General features: G+C 61.7%; 1 protein-coding gene across 1 annotated transcript in view; it reads left to right on the top strand.

Annotated features, from left to right (window-relative positions):
* Nucleotides 1-474: 474 nt before the first annotated feature.
* The window catches only part of SPSB1 (splA/ryanodine receptor domain and SOCS box containing 1), a 59,422-nt gene continuing 40,039 nt past the window's right edge, over nt 475-19,857 (top strand). The window contains exon 1 of the mRNA XM_054721239.1: nt 475-628. The gene's annotated coding sequence lies outside the window, so the exon portion shown is untranslated. The remainder of the gene's footprint in view (nt 629-19,857) is intronic.

Below are 19,857 nucleotides of genomic sequence, written 5' to 3' on the forward strand. Positions count from 1 at the left end.
CGGGGTTACCGAAACAGCCCCCGCTCCCCCGGAGATTGCGAATTATTATTAGCAAGACCACCCCCTCCCGGGCCGGCACTGCGCGCTCCTGCGTGTGTTGCAACTCCGGCCTCTGGCCCCGCGGAGGCCGCCCGGCGTTTCCCAAAGACGCCTCCGGAGGGACCGACGCCTCGGCGCCACCCCGCGCGCCCCGGCGGCCTCGGTGGGGCGAGGAGGGAGCGGCGGAGGGGGGCGGGGGACACGGGAAGCGCTGTCCGCCCCCCCCCCCCCCGCCCCCGCGGGACCGCCGGCGCCCCGCGCCCTCCGCCGCCCCAGCCTCACGCAGCCGCCCGCACGCCCGAGCCCGGGGCGGGGCGGGGGGGGGGCGGGGGCGGGGTCAGGTCGGGCCGCCCCCCCCCCCCCCCCCCGCGCTGGGCTCGTTTTTTTCACTTTAAAGCCTTCGGTCGCGTTTTGTTCTTTGCACAGAAGTCGCGCTCGGGCGGCCCGCGCGCTCGCACCGGAACCGGCTCCAGGCGCTGGCGCCGGGCCGCGGGGAGGAGGCGGCTTCGGTCCCTGCGGCGGGCGCGGCCCGGGCGCTCGAGCCTCTCGGCCCCGGAGAGCGGGCGGCGGCGGCGGCCTCCCCGGCGCGGTAGGCAGGGCCGGGGTCGGGCACGGGGGGCTGCGGGCCGGGCGGGGCGGGCTCGGGGATCGCGCACTTGGGGACCGAGTGGGTGGGCGCGGGGCCGGGCACGGGGACGGCGGGGTCCCGACCTGGGACCGTAGGGGGCGCGGGGAGCCTGCTGTCGCCTCGGGTCCCGGGAGAGGGGGTCGGGCGCCGCCCGGCGCCGCTGACGATGCCGCCGCTGCAGGCGCGGGCGGGTCGCGGCAGCCGGGGGTCCCCACCTGCAGGGCAAGACGGGGCGGGGGTCCCCGCGGCTGCGACGGCCGTGGCGCCCGGCGGCTGCAGCCCAGGTGGAGGGGCCTCGGGCGCGCGGCCCCCGCCGACTTCCAGGCGCCGGGACCCCCCGGGCCTCTGTTCCCGTGGCCGAAGCGGGGGCGCCCACCTGCCCCGCCCGCTCCGCGAAGTTAGTTTCGCTTTTCCCGCCAGTCCGCCCGCATCTGCAGCGCCGCGGACCGGCCCCTGGCTGTTCCCCCGCCGGCCCGGGAGCGCCTCCCCCGGGGAGCCCGCTGGGCGACACCCGGGCGGCGCCACCCGCCCGCCTCCCCGGAGCCGCCGCGGCTCGGAGCCGAGGGTCATGTCGGGGGATCGTTAAAGCGGAGAACCCGAGCGGCCTGGTCCGTGGGTGCAGCCCCGCGATGGTCACCTGGTCCGGGGGTGAGGACCGGGCGGTGGTCCTGGTCACGTTCAGGGCACAGGCTCCTGGGGATGTGCAAGCCCCGCTTGGCTGCGCCTGCAGGTTTGTGTGTGAGTGAGTGAGTGAGTGAGGGTGGTGTGTGCCTGAGCTGTGTGCCCTGTGAGTGCGTCCCTGTGAGCCCGTCTGTGTGGGTGTGTGACTAGGTGTGTACATGTATGTGAGAGTGTATATGTGTGGCTCTGAGGTATGAGTACACTTCTGCATACATGTGTATCTGGGAGTGTGTGTTTCTGAGTGCATGTGTGTGTGTGTGCATGTCTGTGTGTGAGTGCATTTGTGTGTGTCTCTGAGTGCATTTGTGTGTGTGTGTGAGTGCATCTGTGTGTGTCTCTGAGTGCATTTGTGTGTGTGTGTGTGTGAGTGCATCTGTGTGTGTTTCTGAGTGCATCTGTGTGAGTGTGTGTGTGAGTGCATTTGTATGTGTGTCTGAGTGCATCTGTGTGTGTGTGAGTGCATCTGTGTGTGTGTGCATCTGTGTGTGTGAGTGCATCTGTGTGAGTGTGTATGCATCTGTGTGTGTGAGTGCATCTGTGTGTGTGTGTGCATCTGTGTGTGTGAGTGCATTTGTGTGTGTGTGAGTGCATCTGTGTGTGTGTGCATCTTTGTGTGTGTGAGTGCATCTATGTGTGTGTGTGCATCTGTGTGTGAGTGCATCTGTGTGTGTGTGCATCTGTGTGTGTGAGTGCATCTGTGTGTGTGTGAGTGCATCTGTGTGTGTGTGAGTGCATCTGTGTGAGTGTGAGTGCATCTGTGTGTTTCTGAGTGCATCTGTGTTGAGTGTGTGAGTGTGTGTGTGTGTGTGTGTGTGTCTGAGTGCATCTGTGTGAGTGTGTGTCCGTGTGGAGTGAGTGTGTCTCTGAGTGAGTGTGTGTGTGCCGTCCATGATCACCTGGCTGTGGACCCTCTGGTTCCTGACTTTGGGCTGTGTTGGACCCCACACTCTGGACGAGGGGGCCCTGCTGGTGCCAGCTGAGGCGGGTGCAGATGCCTCTCCCTCCCCCTCTCTCTCTCTTTCTCTGAAAATGAACTGTACGCTTTGGGGTGAGTTGGCAGGGGCTGCTTCCTGAGTGAGTAATATTTAATTAAACACTCCAGCCGGTAGCATCAGAAACTGGTCATGAGTGAGTTTTAACAGGTGTTGGTGGGAAAAGCGCCGTCCAGTGACTAAGGTTTGGTGTCCCTGGAATAAGCCTCCCTGGGATAGGTGGGGGAGGGTGTGGGGTGTGAGGAGAGCAGCAAGCCGGGACCGGCTGCTCCTCCCTTCTCTGCCCGCTCCCTGCCTGGGCTCCCACTCTGGGTGCTGGGAAGCGCTGGCTGAAGCTCTGGGGCAGAGGCTGGCCTCCAGGAGCTGGGAAGTCCTGTCTTACAGGATATCTTCCCCGGCAGAGGCCCAGAGAGGGTGGCTGACTTACCCAAAGTGCACAGCCAGGGCTATGGACCAAGTCTTCGGAGCCCTAGCTGTTGCCATTGGTTACTGTCCCCCCGGGCTGAGGTCATGGGCCAGGCACTCATGCCTCCCCAGCTGTGAAGTGATGGGTGGATTAGATCATTTTAAGCACTCCTCTGACTGCTTTTCTTCTGCAGAGAGTGCTTTACCAGGAGATGGGGGGGGGGGGGAGAAGAATGTGCATGTACACGGATGGGGGTGTGGCATGACCTAATGCAATAACTTTATTAAGTCTTCCTTTTCTTTCCCAGGGAAGCACAGAGACAAAAAAGCAATGGCATGTTGACTGCCTTGGCTCTGACAGCCATGAGCCAGGACGGATGTGGCTTTAGGGAGGTCAAGGGTCAGGGGAGAATCCGTGGGCTCTGGGGGTGCCAGGAGGGAGAGGTCCTGTTGGGGGCGCCAGTGATGTCACTCGGGAGCTGGGTGGGGCTGCATTCCGTGGGCTGGTCCGGCCAGGCTGAAACCCCCCTCCCGGGCTCCGCAGGGCTGCCTCTCAGAACCCTAACGCCCTGGGCAGGCCGCGGGGCGTTGAATTTCTCTGAGGGTCAGGGGCCCGCTGGTGGGGGTCACGCTGGTGGAGGACAGAGCTGTGCCTTCCGCGCTGTGCCTGGTCCTGGCACCCCCTCCTCCTGGGGGAGCAGACACGTGCCTGCTGAAACATCTTCACATTGAGCCAAACCTCTGACCCTACGGCGTTCCCGAGCTTAGCCTGAGAATTTAGCACATCCTTCTCAAGACATAGGTTGTGGTACGTGTGAATCGAATTATCTTTTTGTTCCTGAAAAGTTTGCAAACGAGTGTCTTTTTAAAAAAATATTTTTATTGATTTCAGAGAGGACGGGAGAGGGAGAGAGAGAGAAACATCAACAATGAGAGAGAATCATTGATTGGCTGCCTCCTGCACGCCCACACTGGGGACCAAGCCTGGAACCCAGGCATGTGCCCCGACCGGGAATCGAACCCCGACCTCCTGGTTCACAGGTCGTTGCTCAACCCCTGAGCCACGCTGGCTGGGCGCCAAGGAGCGTCTTTATCAGACCAACGTGCAGGGTAGGGACGGGTGCGTGGTCTCCCTCCGCATAGGGCACATCACCTGCTGCGGGTCCTTCCCCACAGGCCTGGCCGACAAAATCCAGACTTAAAGGGACTTTTCTTTTGGATGTTCCACCTCCTTCTCACCCTGGTCCCCGTGATCTCATCCTCCCCGCCTGCGAGGAAAAGCCCGCCCCCTGCCCTCCGCTCTCCGCCCTCCGCCCCCCGCCCTCCGCCCTCCGCCAGGGGCCAGGCTCAGGCAGCAGGTGCTACGTGCCCCATGGGGGACCTTGTTTGACGATGACGATGACGACGATGATAGTAACATTAATGCTGGGAAACGGTGTTACATGGGTGCTAGGCCCAGGCTCTGGTCTGAGTCCTTGACACATTCACCCTTGTTCTCTGCTAGAACGCTGGGCACCAGCAGGGCTGGCGACGGGGCCTGTGGAAATGGTTTGTCACAAGCTCTGGACCCGACTGACCTAAATGCACGTGTCACCGGCTTGAATTCACCGTCTGGGCGATGGGTGGGGGAGTGTGGGAGCATCTGCGGGTACCTCTGGGAACATGAGGGGGGCAGTGGGTGATGTGGGCCAAGACCAAGGGCATGTGGGATGGCAATGGCGCAGGCAGCAGGATTCTGGGATCGCCCTGGTGACGGGGTCCGGGCGGCTGCGCCAGCTCCGAGTGCCCTTGCCAGACAGGCCGCTAACAGGAGGGTGTGTGCCGGGGTCTCTGCAGTGGGCACCAGGGTGCCCAAGAGCCACCTGGGAAGGCTCTCTGGTTTAGGGTTTTCTACGTTTCTCTTGAAAAGAAATCACAATAACACCCTCATAACATCCAACTTACCGTTTTCACCATTTTTGAGCGGACCGTGCAGGGGCATTTAAACACACTCACACTGTTGTGCAACCATCACCTCCGTCCACCTCCAGGACTTTTCATCCTGCCAATCTGAATCTCTAACACCCCTCCCCCCCTCCCCCAGGCCCTGGCGCCCACTTTCGGTGTCCATGCGTGCGACTACTCGAGGTCCCTCGGAGGCTGTGCCCCTGTGGCTGGCTTATTCACCCGCACGGTGTCCTCACGGTTCATCGTGTTGTAGCCTGTGTCCGCGTGTCCTTCCTTTTTAACCCGCACAGCAGTCCGTGGTGTGGATGGACCACATTGACTTTATCCGTCCACCCGCCGAGGGACACTTGGTCTCTGGTGTTCTGTTGCTCTCCCTGAGTTAGGGCTCCAGGGAGGGGCCTCGTGGTGAGCCTTTGGGGTGCTGTGGGGATGCAGGGGCTCTGGTGGTGGACTTCGGGGGCTCCTGCCTTGCCCTGAGGCCCAGCCTCACAGGCCGCTCGCTGCCCCTCTGGCTGCTCGGAGAAGAGCTGAGGCTGCTGGTGGGAGCTGGGGGGGCGGGGGGCGGGCTGGGAGCAGGGTCTCAGGCCAGGACCCGGGGTCTGGCTTCAAGCAGCCTCTGCACCCCCAGGGCTGCTACCGGGGTGAGAGGAGTGGCCCTCCAGCTGAAGGCCAGCCTCCTTCCCAGGTCAGCACACCTGCTCCCACGTCCTGGCTTCTGCAGCCTGGAGGTCACCCCCTGCCGCCCACATGCACAGAGCTTTCCAGTTCGCTCCACTCACCAGCTCTGCTGCTTCGGTGCTGCTCCCCTGCCCCCTCCTTTCTGCTGAGAGAGCTCCCCCCGCACCTCCTCACCGCCTCCTGCGTCTGCTGAGCCTCCTGGCCCTTCCTGCTTTGTCTCCCCAAACCCCCTCCTCACAGCTCCTTGGGTCCACCCGCCTCCTCAGCAGGTCCCCCCACCCCCCCTTGCTTCAGTCACCAGCATCTATACCCGGTGCCCCCAACGCTGCCCCCCGCACAGACGCGCCACCTGCACATTTCACGCCAACCCGATGGCCTACACGCCCTTCTCACTTAACGTCTAAAAACCAAGTCTCCCCTCGTCCCAGACCCGCTGGTTCCCGGGTACCTGTAGGGAGGGGAGCCAGTCACCCCAGCCAGACACACACTCACCCCTGGAGGCACCCCGGGAGCGGGCTGTGTCCCACCGGACTGTGGGCTCCAGGAGAGCAGGGGGTAGGACGCATGGGTCTTGTTCATCACTGCATCCCCAGTGCTCAGTGCACACAGTAGGCTCCTACTGGATACCCACTGGCCGCATGAGCGCAGCCAAGGCCTGAAGTGGGGTGGTTCCGAGCAGGGCTCGGCGAGGCCTGGACCCGGGCTCAGAGGACACGCCAGCCCCTCCCGGCCGGGTGGCCTGGGCAGACACAGGCTTCCCTTCATGGCCTCGGCCTGCCTGACGGTGCAGGGTGGCTGCCGCCGCACCAGGTGGAGTGAGGTTACAGGGAGGTGACATGCATCAAGACTAGCCACGGGCACAGGGCTAGCCACGGGCATCAGGACTAGCCACGGGCACAGGACTAGCCACGGGCACAGGACTAGCCACGGGCACAGGGCTAGCCACGGGCATCAGGACTAGCCACGGGCATCAGGACTAGCCACAACACAGGGCTAGCCACGGGCATCAAGACTAGCCACGGGCACAGGACTAGCCACGGGCACAGGGCTAGCCACGGGCATCAAGACTAGCCACGGCACAGGGCTAGCCACGGGCATCAAGACTAGCCACGGGCACAGGACTAGCCACGGGCACAGGACTAGCCACGGGCACAGGGCTAGCCACGGGCACAGGACTAGCCACGGGCACAGGACTAGCCACGGGGATCAGGACTAGCCACGGGCACAGGGCTAGCCACGGGCATCAGGACTAGCCACGGGCACAGGACTAGCCACGGGCACAGGGCTAGCCACGGGCACAGGGCTAGCCACGTGCACAGGACTAGCCACGGGCACAGGACTAGCCACAGGGATCAGGACTAGCCACGGGCACAGGGCTAGCCACGGGCACAGGGCTAGCCACAGGGATCAGGACTAGCCACGGGCACAGGACTAGCCACGGGCACAGGGCTAGCCACGGGCACAGGGCTAGCCACGGGCACAGGGCTAGCCACGGGCACAGGACTAGCCACGGGCACAGGACTAGCCACGGGCACAGGGCTAGCCACGGGCACAGGACTAGCCACGGGCACAGGGCTAGCCACGGGCACAGGACTAGCCACGGGCATCAGAACTAGCCACGGGCACAGGGCTAGCCACAGGGATCAGGACTAGCCACGGGGATCAGGACTAGCCACGGGCACAGGGCTAGCCACGGGGATCAGGACTAGCCACGGGCACAGGGCTAGCCACGGGGATCAGGACTAGCCACGGGCATCAGGACTAGCCACGGGCACAGGACTAGCCACGGGCACAGGACTAGCCACGGGCACAGGGCTAGCCACGGGCACAGGGCTAGCCACGGGCATCAGGACTAGCCACGGGCACAGGGCTAGCCACGGGCATCAGGACTAGCCACGGGCACAGGACTAGCCACAGGGATCAGGACTAGCCACGGCACAGGGCTAGCCACATGCTTGGTGCACAGCGTGTGGGGTGGGCGGTGGGCGATGGCATCTCTCTCACCGAACCTGACTGTCAGCTTTTCATTTCTAGACCAGAATTTCCCCTCGGACCCCACGGGAGGTCAGGAACTCCAAGACGAGGCCCCTCTCGTGAGCTGTTATTGGGCCGCTTTAACGCAAACATGTATTGAGCACCTACTGTATGCAGCCAGTCTCCTGGGGCTGAGGATACAGAGGATGGAGAGGGGGTCTCGCTCCATCTCCGTGTGGTGGGGGAGACGGGCCCTGTGATGGCAGTGCCTAGGGCAGTGGTTCTCAGCCTTCCTGATGCCGCGGCCCTTTAATACCGTTCCTCATGTGGTGGTGACCCCAACCATAAAGTTATTTTCGTTGCTACTTCATAACTGTCATTTTGCTACTGTTATGAATCGTGATGTAAATATCTGTGTTTTCCGATGGTCTTAGGCGACCCTGCTAGCGGTTCTCAACCTGTGAGTCGCATAATTACCTTATGAAGTAGCAACGAAAATAGTTTTATGGTTGGGGGTCACCACAACATGAGGAACTGTATTAAAGGGTCGCGGCATCAGGAAGGTTGAGAACCACTGGCCTAGGGCATTATGGGACGGTGACAGGCAGAGGCAGGAGGCATTCCTGGTGGAAGGGTGGCAGGTGTAGACAGTGAGCATGGGCCGGTAAGAGGCTGGAGAGGAGCTGAGTCAGGGCAGAGAGGCAGGAGGATGGCAGGGGATGGATGTGGGGGGAGGGGCTGTGGACCTGTGGGGGGAGGGGCTGTGGACCTGTGGGGGGAGGGGCTGTGGACCTGTGGGGGGAGAGGCTGGGCGCAGGGGATGGACTGTGGCGGGAGGGGCTGGGCGCATGGGATGCTCCTGGAGGGTGAGCTCTGACCTGACCCCTCAGGCAATGGCTCAGGGCCTCCGGGGTGATTACTTTTCCCTGTCAACTGCCCCCCTTCTTGGCCTTGGGTCCCTGCAGCGGGTCCCTGGGTCCCTGGGCCTCCCTCGCGGTGGACGCTGTTTCCTGCCGTTTGCTTTGCGCCTTTTCACCGTAAGTAGCCAGGCTTTGACCCGTGAGCTTTCTGGGCACAGCAGAGGGGGAGGGGGAGATGCCGTCCTCCTGCGGGGGTGGGGATTAATTGGACGTATGGAGCGAGGACAGAGTGGCCCCAGGTTTGTGAGGAAATGGGGGCTCCCGGCAGCAATGGGACCAGTGTGGCTCAGTGGAAATCAACTCCAGGAGGGCTCTAATCCTCTCAATATGCTGACGGCTCTGTGACGTGGGCTCATTAGGGTGGGTTTTTTAAATTGAGGTGAATTTCACGTAACATTACAATGAACCATTTTAAAGTGGACAACTCGGTGGCATTTAGTGCAATTGGCCCTCTGTCTCCTGCGTTCCGCATCCGTGGATTCAACCAGCCGCAGGGTGAGACGGTTTGGGGGTAAAGTTTTGTGGCTGCCAATGTGCTCTGTGGTTGTGTCTGTGCAGAACACATACAGGCCTTTTTTCTCGTCATTATTCCCTGAACAATACAGTATAACAACTATTTTCACAGCACTCCCATTGTATTGGGCATTATGGGTAATCTAGATGTGATTTAAAGTAGACAGACGGGAGGCCCAGCCAGCGTGGCTCAGTGGTTGAGTGTCAACCTATGAACCAGGAGGTCAACCTATGATTCCCGGTCAAGGGCACAGGCCCAGGTTGTGGGCTCGAGTCCCTAGTAGGGGGCGTGCAGGAGGAAGCCAATCCATGATTCTCTCTCATCATTGATGTTTCTCTCTCTCTCCTTTCCTCTCTGAAATCAATAAAAAAATATATCTACACTAATAAAAGGGTAATATGCAAATTGGTCACGATGCCCTCACAGTAACGACCAAACAGCAGGCTGCGTGGGGCGACAAGGCTGGCAGGGGGGTTAGTGAGGGATGACCAAATGACTGAACAGCAGGCTGGCAGGGAGGGCAGTTAGGGGCATCAGGCCGGCAGGGGGGGGCAGTTAGGGGCAATCAGTCAGGCAGGCAGGTGAGCAGTTAGGAGCCAGCGGTCCCAGATTGGAGAGGGTGCAGGCTGGGCTGAGGGGACCCCCCCCACCCCGTGCATGAATTTCATGCACTGGGCCTCTAGTATATAAAATAAGTAAAATAAAGTAGACAGGAGGCTGTGTGTAGGTTATATGCAAATACGGCGTCATTTTGCATAAGGGACTTGAGCACCCGTGGATTTTGGTATCCGCAGGGGGTCCTGGAACCGATCCCTCGCAGATACGGAGGGACAACTGGGCATGCACGGTGCTGTGCAACCCCCTCTCTCCAGTTCCAAAAGGAAACCCTATATCCAGTGAGCAGCCACTCCCCACGCCCCGCCCCAGCGCCCGCAACCACCACCTGCGTCAGTCCATGGACGTGCGTACTCTGGACATTTCCTAGGACTGGAAGCGCCCACCCTGTGACCTCCGGGCCGGCTTCAGATTACGGTGTTTCCCAGGAGGAAGCTGGACTTCCCTTCCTGGTTCACTGGAGGGCGCCTGGGAGGTGGGACCAGAGTGGTTCGGACAGTTTGTCCACAACGTCCGCCTGGAACTGCAGACACCTGCCTGCCTCTCCCCTTCGTTGCCACCAGAGACCCAGCCCCGTCCCCTTGTCGGGAGCAATCCTTCTCATTGTTTTTCGTTTTTTCCCAGTGATCTTTTAGAAATGAACACTTGGAGCCCGGCCGGTGTGGCTCAGTGGATGAGCGTCGACCTCTGAACCAGAAAGTCAGTGTTTGATTCCCGGTCAGGGCACATGCCCGGGTTACGGGCTTGACCCCCAGTGTGGGGCGTGCAGGAGGCAGCCAATCAATGATTCTCTCTCATCATTGATGTTTCTCTCTCTCTCTCTCTCCCTCTCCCTTCCTCTCTGAAATCAATAAAAATACAAAAAATAAAAAAATAAAAATGAACACCTGGGAAGCCCTGGCCGGGTAGCTCAGTTGGTTAGAGCGCTGTCCCCGTATGCCAAGGTTGTGGGTTCAATGCCCCGTCAGGGCATATACAGGAAGCAACCAATGAATGCATAAATGAGTGAAACAACAGATCAATGTTTCTCTTTCTCTCTCTCTCTCTCTCTCTCTCTCTCTTTCTCTCTCCTCTCTCCCTTAAATCAACAATGACAACAATAAAGAATACCTTGCAATGTCAACTCCCTTCTTAAAGCTCATCAGCAGTGACCATTGCTTTTAGGGTACATTCCCAAACCTGTTTTCTGAGACCAGTCAGGGTCTGAAGGGGGTGGACTGTCTCTCAGTCATTTGAAGTTTGGCCCAGAGCTTCCTGCTGGTCTCCGAGGTAGTGATGTCCTGACCAGGGTCAGCCAGCAATCGTGCTATTTGCTCTCTGCCTGCCCTGACCGGTCACCGGCATTCTAGCAGTGGGCCCCGGCCCGGGGGCCCCAGAGCCATGCTACCATGACTGCGGGTTGGGGGGCAGCTTGTAGAAAGGAGACCGGTGGGTCCTGGGTCATTGGAGCCCCCGACGTCTTTTTCCTGCCTCTTCCCTCCCACCCTCCGGCTGCCTGCCGTTTAGTTCAGGGGTCTCCGCTCCCATCTGCTCTGAGCAGGATTCTTAGCCTTTCTCCAGTGCCTCCCGCGTGCCAGGCCCGGTGCTCACCCCGTCGATGGGTTTCTAGTCCTTCCGGCGGCCCAGTGCGTCAGGTACTGCCTCGCCGTGTGTGGACGAGGAAGGAGTGAGCTGCAGGCGCATCTTCTAAGTTGCCGGAGGTGACAGGGCTGCGTGGAGGGTGTAGTTGGCCTGATTCCACAGCCTGTGTCCTTTCTACTGTGACTATCGAACACCTGCCATTTATTGGGCGCTTACTGTTTACCTGCATGGCTCTGGAGGCATGAGAAGCAGTGAGAGTCTGCAGTGGAGCAGGTGGAGGGACAGGGTGGGCAGGAAACGGCCATGCTGGTGGGTCTGCCTCTGAGGTGGGTCCCAGGAGCCCCAAGCAACCCCGCGGTTAAACACGGGGTTCAGGGTACGGTGGGTTTTGTGCAAGGCCAGTTCTTGAGGGCCCCTCCGTGGATTTCCGCGGGAGGGACCCCTGGATAGGACAGGAGGACCCGGGGACCAGAGCCTCGCTGCTTGCTTACCCTGAAGATGGGGGGTGGGGGAGGCGCCGTGAGAGGGTCTGCCTCTCAGTTTGGAGACTTTGAGAAGCTGTCATGAGAAAGGTCCCCTCGAGTGTGAAGCTTGGAAAGCCATCCTAAGGGTCAGCGTGGGTGTGAAACGTATTCGAATTATGTCAAATTATGTGCAAATGTCAGGGTCCCTTTCACAAAACTTCCTGTCCTTGGAGGGATGTGATGTTCAAAGGGCAGGTCCCCGCCTTCCCGCTGTGGCCTGGGGGCCAATTTTGAACCGATTTGCCGGGTCCCTTTGCCCTGCCTGCCCTCCAGGGTCCAGCAAGCCCGTCGCCCTCACTAGCGAGTCACACTCAGGGGTGTCTAGACAGCTCAGGGTAGCGGGTTTTTTTAAATTCCTTCGTCGTTCAGCCAATACTCCGTGAATGCCCGCTCTGTCTGGGCTGTCGCGGTGCCTGCGCTGAGCCGCCCAGACAGCCCCGACCCGGGAGGCCACGTCTGAGCGGAGGCCTGGGCCGTGACTGGGGTTCCTCCCCGCCCCGGGGGGGGGGGTGTCACCACCTCTGAGGCTGTGCTTTGCTGTAGTGTTTACATGTATTTTTTTTTTCATGGAAAATTTTGAGCCCCTGCGAGAGCAGAATGGGAGCCGCACGCCGTCACCGCCCCGCGCACGGGCGGCTCTCCTCGCCCGCCTCCTCGATGCCCACGCACGGCCTCCTTTCCGGGAAGATGGGGCTCTTCGGTTTTTTGTTTGTTTATTTAAAATATTTTTATTGATTTCAGAGAGGAAAGGAGAGGGAGAGAGAGACAGAAACATCAATGATGAGAGAGAATCATGGATCGGCTGCCTCCTGCACGCCCCCTACTAGGGATCCAGCCCGCAACCCGGGCATGTGCCCTTGACCGGGAATCAAACCGTGACCTCCTGTTCATAGGTCGAAGCTCAACCACTGAGCCACACGGGCCGGGCAGCTTTGGGGGTTTAAAACCATGTCCTGGTTTCCTGGGCAGCTCTGACGAGGGGCACCGAGCTCCCAGGGATGCCAGCCCTCCTCAGCTTGCCTGGCTCTGGGAGGAGCTGCGTGTGGGCGCCGCTGCCCCCCCTTCCGCCCCCCCACGCCCCCAGGGTGGGAAGACAGGCATTGGACCCAGCGCAGTCTCACTCTGATCTTTTTTTTTTTTTTTAAAGGGGGGTAGAGTTCTGTATAAGACTTAATTTGGGGTGCGGGGAAGTGCTTGAACTGCTGAAAGTAAGTTGGGGGCGGGGAGTAACTTTGGGGACCACTTTCCTAGAGGCAGGCGGGGGGGGGGGGTGGTCTTCTCCCGCCTCCCGCCTCTGCCCTCTCCCCACACCGCTTCGGGAACTGGCAGCACCCAGGGTGGCTCTGCCGGAGCCGCCGGGTGCTGGGCGCCACGTGGCTTTATCCACCAGGTTTTGGGGTTCGGGGTGCGATCTGTGTTTTCTTCCTGGGAAGGCAGGTTTGGAGCCTCATGGGGAATTCTCTGCGGCAGCCAGACCACACTTCAGGCCCAGCCGGGGAAACAGCCGTGGGGACAAAGAGGAAACGTGGGGCTGGGTTTCTCTCCTGAGGCCGGAGGGTCAGGACGCACCGAGACGGGAGCCCTCGCGATGACCCGTGCTTGTCTCGCTGTAACTGTTTCCCCTGAACTGCTACTAAGACAGGCGGTAGCGCCGACCTTTCTGGCTGGGGAGCAGTGGGATGCTGTCTCTTGGGGATTCGGCGTGTATACAGCAGGCGCTAATGCAGGATTCCTTTCTAGCGTTGCAGTTCACATGCTACCATTGTACATGCCCACTGTGTACAGCTGGGCAACCCTAACGCCATCAGAACCCATTTCTTCTCAGAACTGAAGCCTGCCGGGCAGGTGGGGCCCGGGGCCGGGGGTGCAGCCATCCTGGGTCCCCTAAGTGCTGGTGGCCACGTAGGCAGGTGCGGCCATGGAGTTTCTGGGGGAGCAGCCCCCGAGCTGCGCACCTGCCATCACGTTGGAGCAGGCAGTGGGGGAGAGCCCCTCCCGACGGCAGCGCAGGCGGAGGGTGTCACGTTAAGGTGACCAGTGACAGGGCGTGCCGCTTGTCCCCGGCCGGGCCCGAGGCCGCGGTGTCCCCAGCAGCCCGTGCACAAGGGGCGCAGTGCAGTGCACTGGAGATTTCTTGGGCTCCTGCAATGCGCCGGGCACTGTTCTTTACCTTACTGAGCGCTGCCACGGGCTCTGTTCAGTGGGGCTTCTGATGCCCACTTTAAAGATGGGCAAACTGCAGCACAAAAGTCACATCGCTGGTCGGGATCACACAGCCACGAAGGGAAGCTGGACGCAGACCCAGTGTGTGCTCTGCAGACCCAGTGTGTGCTGGGTCACTGCCCCACACGGCCGCTGAGTGCGAGGAGGCTCCCGATGTGGTGGGGACGGGGCTGGGTCAAAAGGCAGCAGTTCTGTGATCCGGGGGTGCCGGGTGCCACGGGGGAGGTGCCAGGGTGCCACGGGGGGTGCCGGGTGCCACGGGGGGTGTACCAGGGTGCCACGGGGGTGTGCCGGGTGCCACGGGGTGTGTGCCGGGTGCCACGGGGGGTGTGCCAGGTGCCACGGGGGTGTGCCGGGTGCCACGGGGGGGGCGGTTGCCGGGTGCCACGGGAGATGTGCCGGGTGCCACGGGGGGTGCCAGGTACTAAGGGGGGTGCGCCGGGTACCACGGGGGGGTGCCGGGTGCCACGGGGGGTGCTGGGTGCCACGGGGGGGTGCTGGGTGCCACGGGGGGGTGCTGGGTGCTAAGGGGGGTGTGCCGGGTGCCACGGGGGATGTGCCGGGTGCCACGGGGATGTGTGCCGGGTGCCACGGGGGGGTGTGCCGGGTGCCACGGGGGATGCCGGGTGCCATGGGGGGTGCTGGGTGACACGGGGGGGTGCCGGGTGCCACGGGGGGATGCCGGGTGCCACGGGGGGGGGTGCCGGGTGCCACAGGGGATGTGCCGGGTGCCACGGGGATGTGTGCCGGGTGCCACGGGGATGTGTGCCCCTGCCGTTCTCGGTGGCCGGCCCCCAGCAGGCGCTCCGTGGAGGTGGATGAACTCTGTCCCTGCGGAGGCGAGAGGGTGGAGGCTGTGCGTCTCGTGCTTTCCGCTTCGGGAGTGACCACGACAACTTGAAAATGCCCTCAAACGTCCACCTGACACTTTCCAATCTCTGCTGGGCTGTGAGTAGACCAGCTGTGTTCCTCCTGACCCTGCCTCCCTTGGCCCCCCAATAAACAAAGCAGCCGGGGGCTCCCCGTTCTGTGAGCAGCTGTCCTGGACGCGCCCGAAGCGGCGTCTGGACCCCCCGGCCCACCTCCTGTGTGTCCAGAGGGGGGACCCCGAGCAGGAGGCCTCTCCCGGCTCACCCGCCGGAGGAGGGGGGAGGTTAGGAAGGAAGGAAGGGCAGGCTCGGCACCTGCCGCTGCTCTCTGGCCCGTGAACCACATGAAGAGTTTCAGAAAATTACTGCTTCGGCGGAGGGTTTCCCTCGGCCAGACTGGGGCGTGGGTCTTCTTACGTCGTCTTGTTTTTCTGCAAGAAAAATCAGCCTTAACCGTCAGACTTCAGTTACCGTCCCGGGGGATACTTCCTGTGAACGTTTCGAGTGGAAAGTGGTTCATGTCACGCTTCTGAGTAAAATTGGGGTTTTAAACTGGGTCGCAAACTCAGATGCCCCAAGGGGCCTGGAAGAAGGTGCAAGTGAAGAGTGGGGGTGAGGCTACAGGGGCGGGGGAGGACTGTGGCAAAGTAGAATCCCCGTGTCCTGTGTGAGGGGTGGCCTCGCTCACCTGGAGGAGTGGCGTCCAGGGCACTGACAGTGTCCGTTTCTCTTTCGCGCTAAGAGAAGCCAGGAATCCAGTTTTTAAAAGAAATGTTGGCAAATAACTTAGTGGGGTGTTTGTTTGTTTGTTTGTTTGTTTTAAAAGAAACAACGCAGAATAAACCGTCTGGACCCTCCGTGTACAGATGAGGAGGGCAAGGCCAAGGAGCCCAGGGGGTCCCATAGCTTGGGGCTCAGGGCGCTGGGACTAGACCTGTACCCGCTGGCGCCTGGCCTGGCCACTTCCCCCCTCACATGCTGTGTCCTGGGGCGAGCAGGAGGGCTGGGCACTAACTCAGCCAATTCCACGGCACCCCGGGGGACAGGGCTCCGGGGGACAGAGCCCCCAGACAGGGACACCCGCCCATCTTAGCTCCCCCCGGAGTCAGCCCTCAGGGCTGCTGCTGGGGGCCAGGCACGCAGCGCTTTGTGGATGTCTCTGGCGACCCTGACAAGGCCCCTGTAGGTTCTGGTGCCCCATCTTCCAGATGAGGAAACCGAGACTCTGAGAGGCTCCGCTCCCTGGATGGCGTGGGTTTATTCAAACGAGGGTCGGATTCCTGAGGCCAGGCTTTTAAGCCATTGCATGTCATGACCGGGGCCCCTTGTGCCATGCACCCTCGACCTGTGCAGGCGAACGTGCCCTCCCGACGGGCCATCCCTTCTCCTTTGGACCCCTGCCCGGGGCACGCCCTGCCGTTCGGTGTGGAGGTCGGGGCCACCCCACGCCCCTCTCGGGTGGATGGGAACCTCGAGAGCACGGAGGCTCCGCCCACCCAGGGGCCGCTCCCCTCCCCGGCTCACCGTGCTGCTGACTAAATTCTCTTTGCAAACGGCTCAGTTTCACATGCTCAAGTTTCCAGTAACTACGTGGGTGGATTTGTTTCATTTAAGGAGAAAGCAAAACAAAACAAAACACGGAGGGGGTTTTCTTTCCCGAGAAGAGGGCTCGCCAATTATGGGTTTTGGTGTGTGCGGTCCGGGCATCCTGGGCCGCTTCTGCAGCCAGCGGGCTCTTGGCAGGCAGGCCCCGAGGTGGAAATCGCTTAGTCATTGGCAAGTGGGGACGGGAGCAGGAGGTCAGGGAGGTGCAGCGGCCACCGCCACCGGTTCCTGCAGAGGGAACCGCGGCCCCAGCTCTTCCCTACGCAGCCTTGCCGGGCAGGGCAGGGGCGGGGGAGCTGGGGGAAGGGGGCCTGGGCTCGGAAGGAGACACTTCCCAGCTAGCCGCACACGCTGCGGGGCCCGCTTCAGGTGAGTTGGAGATGGAGGTGCACCCAGGCACCTTACATTCTCCGGGGGCGGGGTGGGGAGGCCGTCCCCAGGGGACAGCGAAGGGCTGCGGGCATGTGTGCGCGCGCACACGTGTGTCTTCCCAGGTCATGTTAGCACGCTGGTTTGGGTGGGTCCTGGCCGAGCAGAGAAGACTTCGGAGTCGGGTTTGGGCAGGGTCCTGGGGCCTCTGTGATGCCAGGCCTCTGGATGTGGGGGTTGAGGGGAACCTGGGGGGTTCGGGGCCGACACTCTTTCCAACACATCTGGGAGAGTGTGGGTATCTTAGGGGCCCTGCACCCCTTCAGAGCACCGCAGACAGACCGTGTGTGACGTCTCTGGTTGATGGGTTTCTTCTCTGCAGGAGGCCACCCAGAAGCTGGATTTAGTCTAGGAGTGTTGGCTGGAGCAGGTACAGCCTGGCCGGGGAGGCAGATGGAGGTGGCTGGAGTGTTGCTCGGGTACTTCCTTCTTCTGTGACCTGGGCCTCAGGTCCCCATCTGTGAAAGGGGGTGGTAAGAGTACCTCGTGGATGGAAGGGGCTGGTGTGGGGCGAACTGTCTGGGGCAGTCCTTCCCATAACGGACCCTAGGCCTGCGGTGCAGTGGGGCCTCACCTTTCATCGCCCTTTCTGCTCTGGGGAGGGAACATGCCTTGGAGTTTCCAACCCTTAATCCTGGCCCTTGAGAGCTTGCTTCCTGAGCTTTCTGGAAGGGAAGAGGGCAAATCTACAGTTAACCCTCAAACAGGATCATCTTAGGCATCACCCGCCCCAAGCTAGAGCAAGGAGAGGCAATTGGAGGTCTGGGGGATTTTGATGAGAATAAGGGTTTACGCTCAGCAAGTGAATCCAGGGAGACTTCCCGGAAGAGGTGACATTGGGATGTGTAAGAACTAGAGGGGAGGAGGAAGGGAAGAGGTCTGTCACTGGTGGAAGGGCATGTGGGCATGCAAAGTCGCTAGGGGCTTAGAGGGTAGCTGGCACGTAGTAAGCACTTAATAAAGATCATTGTAAAACTCAGTGTGACTCCAGGATTTTCAGTTTAGGTATCTGGGAGAAAGAGAGAGAGAGAGAGAGAGAGTCAGTGAGTGTGTGTGTGTGTGTGTGTGTGTGTGTGTGTGTCAGAGAGAGAGAGAGAGAGAGAGAGAGAGAGAGAGTGTGTTTTTCAGGCCACCAGCTAGGGGAAGAGTTTCAAATTGTATGCAACTGATTTCCTGTGGCGTGGGAACTGATTTCTTTTTTTTCAGCCCTGCAGTGGCTCAGCTCCTTGGTGGCACTCTTCCTTCTTTACCTTCCACCCGTCCCACATGCTCGCACGAGCCTCTGAGTGCCGGGCTTGTCCTGCTCCGGCGGCCTGGGGGCGCCCCGACAGGAAGCAGGACACGGGCGAGGACCTAGGGGAGTCCCGCCCTGTCACTGCTCGGTGGGGTTTGAAGGGCCTGCTCTCCTGGAACTTCCCGGGGCCCGGACCGGCCTGGAGAGCCCTGGCTGGGTGCGCGGCCCCGGCTCTCGGGCCCTGGGAGCCAGGGGAATCGTGGGCCGTCGGGGCTCCGTGACGAGCCCGGTGGGGCCACAGGAAACAGCTGGGCGCACTCTCCCTTTCCGGGCAGGTCGGGGAAACGTGGCGCTGGTTCTGGGAAGCTCCAGCCCGGGACAGATGGCATTTCCTGTGGCCTGGTGAGGGGGGGCCGTGGGGTCCGGCTGACAGCGGGCGAGGGGCGAAGGTGGGCCTGGGAGACCCATGACGCACCCCTGGCTCCTTGGCTGGGACACCCTCATGCCTCGGCTGCCACTCCACGCGGGTCCCTCCCGGCCTGGGCGTCTCTGCTGACTGGCCCTCTGGCCGCGGCCTCTCTGCTCTCTCGCTGGCGGGATAGCCCTGCCTGGGGCCCGGCATCCTCAGGCTGCAGGGGGCGCGGAGGAGACAGAACCAGGGCCGCATCCTTCGCCGTGGCCCACAAGGCCTTCCTCCGTGTTCTTCTTTGTCCCCACGGCCCCCGCCGCCCCCGCCTCAGGCGTCCAGCATCCCGGGAGGAGCGTGAGTTTTGATTCTGGCTCCGACCTGGGTCCCGGACAATTACTTGGCCTTTCTGAGCCTCAGTTTCCACATCCATAAAAGTGGGCATGAGCCTGGCTGGCATGGCTCAGAGGTTGAGCGTCGACCTATGAACCAGGAGGCCACGGTTCGATTCCCAGTCAGGGCACGTGCCCGGGTTGTGGGCTCGATCCCCAGTAGCGGGTGTGCAGGAGGCAGCCAATCAGTGATTCTCTCTCATCATTGATGTTTCTAGCTCTCTCTCTCCCTCTCCTCTTCCTTCCTCTCTGAAACCAATAAAAATTTAAAATTTTTTTTAAGTGGGCATAAGACCCATGTTGCAGGGCAGGGACCGCTGCGGCTCCCCCTGAAGTCGCGTTGCGGAGGCAATGGGGACATTTCGGGGGGGGGGGGCGGTGAAGTGTGGCTGATGATGGATGGGGAGGCGGCCGGACCGTGGAGCAGCCCCAGGTGTCCGCCGGGAGTGGGGAGCGGGGCCACGGGGCGGCAGGGGCGGAGGGGAATTGGATGGGTGAGGCGGGGTGATGGAAGTGCCCGGGTGTGGCTGGTGTGGTTTGGGCGGGGGCGGGGGGTGTTGGTGAAGCACTGTCCAGCCTGGTGGTTAGAGACAGGACAGCCCCTTGGAGTGAGCTCCCGCGTCCACACCCCCCGGTCCTGGGGCGGGAAGCTGCTTCCCGCCTTTCCTGTCTGCAGGCATCCAGCCCACACCTCCCGGGCGGCCCGGCCAGACACCTGCCTTCCTGGGCCCGGGGTCAGAGGCAGGGCGCTCCTCAGGAGGGAGGACGGGGATTCACACGCTCACGCCCATGGAATGCATGACTCCAGGGGTGGCACCGGACTTCCTGCTCGGCACAGGGCTGGGGTCCCCCGACAGGGGCTCCGCATGTCCGGTTGGGGTCTGCTTTTCACTGTTTCTGGGCACTGCCCCCCCTCCCTTAACTTAGGTTTCTCTTTGCCGCCCTCTTCAATGTTCGTAGCAGAAGCTCCTGCAAATATTCCTGAGCACCCACATGTGCCAGCGTTGTCCTAGGGTGGGGCGGGTGGGGCGGGGTGGGGTGGGGTGGGGTGGGGCGGGGCGGGGCGGGGCGGGGCGGGGTGGCGGCAGGAATAGGCAGGCTCGGGGAGGGTTACCCAATGTCTCCGGGCAGCGCTGCCCTGTGCGGGCAGGTGGGTCTGTCTTCCACCTGCAGCACCTCCCCCCTCCCTCCCCCAGCCGGA

The sequence above is a fragment of the Eptesicus fuscus genome, chromosome 9 (assembly GCF_027574615.1).
Source record: "Eptesicus fuscus isolate TK198812 chromosome 9, DD_ASM_mEF_20220401, whole genome shotgun sequence".
Lineage (NCBI taxonomy): Eukaryota > Metazoa > Chordata > Mammalia > Chiroptera > Vespertilionidae > Eptesicus > Eptesicus fuscus.